Source organism: Pogona vitticeps, chromosome 6 (genome assembly GCF_051106095.1).
Source record: "Pogona vitticeps strain Pit_001003342236 chromosome 6, PviZW2.1, whole genome shotgun sequence".
Taxonomy (NCBI): Eukaryota; Metazoa; Chordata; class Lepidosauria; order Squamata; family Agamidae; genus Pogona; species Pogona vitticeps.
The window spans coordinates 39,806,989-39,811,084 of NC_135788.1; the positions used below are offsets into that span (position 1 = coordinate 39,806,989).

Genomic DNA, 4,096 nt, shown 5'->3' on the forward strand with positions numbered 1-4,096 from the left:
TGATTTGTTTTGATTTGTGATTCGTCAAGATCAATGAATCACAAATTACAAATGTTTCTGTCTGACAAATCAATGAATAAATTGATCAATTCATGTTTTACTTTTAAGTTTTATAAAATGGTCACCCAAGCACCTAGAAACAACAAATTTTCAGGAAAGCTTCCCCTGGTGCTGCTCTATAGTCCCTGCAAGATTGATGACATTTGGGTTTTGGACATCTGGGTTATACACCCACAAGGATCCCACACACACACACAGGAGAGTTCTCTCCAGGACGTAGAGACACCAAAATCACAAAGGTGCTTCTACTGACTCTTCTCTACAATCCCTCCAAGTTTGGTGAAGATTGCGTTTCAGACATCCAAGTTATCCACCCACAAACTGGGTCCCCCAGGAAAGTGCCCTTTAGCAGCTGGCTTAGGAAAGCCCAATCTTCATTAAACTTGGAGGAACTATAAAGGAGAGTTAGAGGAAGCTTCCTTGCAATTTTGATTTCTTTAGGTGTCTGGGGGTGCATTTTATAGCCAAATGATTTGACAAATCAAAAATCACTAAAATTCATTGATTCGTACTCATCGGGGCATTGATTCATACAAATGTGATCTGATGAATTAGCAATTTTTAATTAATTTGGTTGTCCATTTTTTAAATTTATGCCCATCTCTACTTATGTTTATGCGGCACTGCTGCAACAGAAAGCCAGAAGAAAGAGGAAAGAAGTAGGAAAAGAAGCAATGACTGGATGGATGTGGAGCTATTCTGCCATCTGGAGCAAGTCAAGAGTGGATTGCCAGGATCATGACCCATGAGCCTTCTTGGCAGCACTGGACCTTAAGGAGAATTCCCCATAAACTGGCAGTGTGACTTTCACAAGTCCCAGGATTGGCATTGGGCATGGAAGAGCCTTCTGTATGTCATGTGTAAGGTAAAGGTAAAGGTTCCCCTTGACAATTTTTGTCCAGTCATGTTCGACTCTAGGGGGCGGTGCTCATCCCCGTTTCCAAGCCATAGAGCCAGTGTTTGTCCAAATACAGTTTCCGTGGTCACATGACCAGTGCGACTTAGACACAGAACGCTGTTACCTTCCCACCAAGGTGGTCCCTATTAATCTATTCACATTTGCATGCTTTTGAATTGCTACGTTGGCGGGAGCTGAGACAAGCGATGGGCGCTCACTCCATCACATGGACTCGATCTTACAGCTGAAGATCTACAGACCTTACAGCACAGAGGCTTCTGTGGTTTAACCCGCAGCGCCACCACGTTCCCATGTCTTGTGTACTGTAGGTAAAGCATTCTGGGATGTGAGGTTTCCTTAGAAACATGGCAATAGCTGCTGTAGCTGTTGGACACATGTTACCAGCCCAAAAATGTCTTTCCCCCCTAGCTCTGAGTTGCCCTATCGGCTGCTAACCTAGGAAATGAATGGCCTTTCAGATATGTTTGGCTTACAAATGCCATCATCCTCAGTTAGCTTAGCCAGTGATGAGAGATCATAGGAGCTAGTGTAATTTAAGGTAGGTGAAGCCCAAAGTAGGGAAAACCGTTCAACCATGGGAGAAACATTACTAAAAACTACCCAAACTGTTTAGCTATATTAGCTCTAAAGATAATTCGCAAGTGTAATGTCACCATGTTTGAGCAAAAGCACAGCCTTTTAATTTCCTTTACAATTGTTAGTTTGTAAATTGTTTCTAAAGAAAACAGGAACAACAAAAAGCTGATTTATATTTTTCTCTCTGCTTTTGTAAAAACATACCTTTGGGTTAGTTTAATACAGATATCACCCTACTACAACATTTGGATTTTGGATTTTTTTTAATTAGTCAACATGGCTGTGTCTGTGTTCACATCAAAAATAAACCATAAGTTTCAAGGCATTGTTCACCATGTAATAAAAGTTTTATTATTACTTTGCTTTGCTTTGCTTTACTTTATGATGAAAACCTCTATAAAGTAAATGATGTAGATTTTGAGGCCTATTGGTGATGGAATATCTTCTTTATTTCTTGGCAGGAAAATATTACTGGCAGCTTTCAAATTTACTAGTGGATGGCAATCTTGGCTGGAATGGGTTTGTTTATGATAAATATCCATGCACTCTTTGGTGTAAGGAATAAGATATGCATCATGGTACTTAAGCCACCCCCATGCTGTTTTTGAAATATATTTTTGAAAGCAAAAATGTGATAGTGAAAGCTTTTCAAATATTTGGACTTCATCTTACAACTGGTTGATGATACACATATGCTGTAGTGAAGCTAGTATTCGTGTTTTGATATATTAGAGCAGAATGCTGTTTAGCAGAGACCAATGGACAGAAAAATAGTATGTGGCTGAAAAGTCAGTTGTTACCTTGCTTTCTAAATTGTATTCTGATCACCCACCTGAACACTTTCAAATATGCATTTTCATCATTTCCTAATGTGGCATTTTGGATATAAACATTGTTTCAAGGCGGAGGATTTGAGAAAAATAAATATCTCCAATTAGAGAAGTGAAGAAGATCATCACAAAGTCAAATTCTATATGATTCAAATAGCAATATGGGCAAGCATCACTATATCTCAAACTTCAAAATAACTGAATTAAACTGCAACTCCTCAATGGATCTCAACCATGGATGTATGCAGGTTTTGGTCAAAGTCTGAATCTCAAATTGAATCGGCCCCTTGCAGATCTGTTATGGCATTTTCTTGAGGCAAAATAGGCTTCTCTCCAGAGCATTCCAGATGGACGTCGGATGCCATCTGAAGTTTCATGTAGGATTGATGCACTGAAAGGGCATACAAGTTTGTCAGCTATGGTCTCTTATGGGGCTGTGAGATAGCTTCAAGTTTTATTTCTTCGTCTTCTCAAATTCCTCCCCTTTCTTCTCAGATATTAAGAAGCCCTTTCAAACCTTTTCCTGGAGCAAAAAAAATCTTTCTTTTATTCCTAATGACATTAATGGCTGTGTGTTGCATTATTTTGAGGGGACAGCACATTTACACAGTTATACAAGCTGTATACTCACTGCTTTACATTTTAGCCAAGTGTCATTTCTTCAGTGTTGTCACATGAAAAGATATACTAAAATATTTATGAAATGTGAGGGGGTGTACTCACTTCTGTGATATACTGTAGTTCTTTTTTATGCATTATAGTGATGGTTGCATGCTATTATGTTGATAATGTTTCATAATCTCAATCTTAATCTTAGAACTGCAGGGCTGGAAAGGACCCTATGGATCACTGAGTCCAGCAACTGTCATGGAGGCACAGCAGAGGAATTGAACGCCCAACGTCTGCCTCTGCAGACAGATGCCTAAACTACTGAGCTATCCAGCAGTTCTTGATAACCTTTAGTGGTTCTATAAAACAAATATTGCCTGATTGGGAAGAAAAGTAAACTGAAGCAATTTCTGAAACCTAAAGTATAACTTTATTGTTAAAACATTTATTCAAAGTTACAGTTTTATAGTTTCTCTATTTTAAGGGACTGACCTTATTAACTAACGAGATACACATTCCCATGTACCATCTCCTAGGTATTTAAGACTTTGCTGATCCCAACCCACTTTTTTAAAACCATGAACTCACTCACTAAAAGCCACCCCATTTGAGGATGAGCATTCTGTGCTTTTCTTCTCTTCTAAAGCAACTCTAGTCCTCCTCCTCCTCAAAATGAGGAAATGCTGAGATTAATTTTGTCTGCCTGAACTCCTATCAACTCAACCACAGCTATACTGTATCTGGCAGTAACAGTGACATTCCCAGACTTCAAAATATCCTCCTTATATATGATTGGTTGCCTTGTTGCTAAGATATGATTGGCTAGAAATTGCCAGTGGCTGTTAATTTGCCTCCTGAAATTAAAAAAAAACAACAACAGTGATTTTGGAAACATATCACCCCACCTGAACATTTTTAGGACTTGATTCTTAATTTATAAATTTAGTGCTATAGTCTGCCTCCAGGCACCAGCAGTGCCTAGAAATAAGTGCAATACAACAACAGTAACATTGTCTCCTAGTTTTCTCTGTAACTTTTTCATTCCAGCAGAGTTTCATTTCTTTAGACTTTTATTGGGCTTGTGTGCTTCCATATATCTTTG

The 4,096-nt window shown here is 38.7% G+C and overlaps 1 long non-coding RNA gene across 1 annotated transcript; it reads left to right on the forward strand.

The window, feature by feature from the left end:
* The first annotated feature begins 695 nt into the window (after nt 1-695).
* Nucleotides 696-3,840, forward strand: LOC110086416 (uncharacterized). Its single transcript, XR_013537235.1, has 2 exons — nt 696-925; nt 3,203-3,840. It is a non-coding gene; the product is annotated as an uncharacterized LOC110086416 (long non-coding RNA).
* Nucleotides 3,841-4,096: the final 256 nt, after the last annotated feature.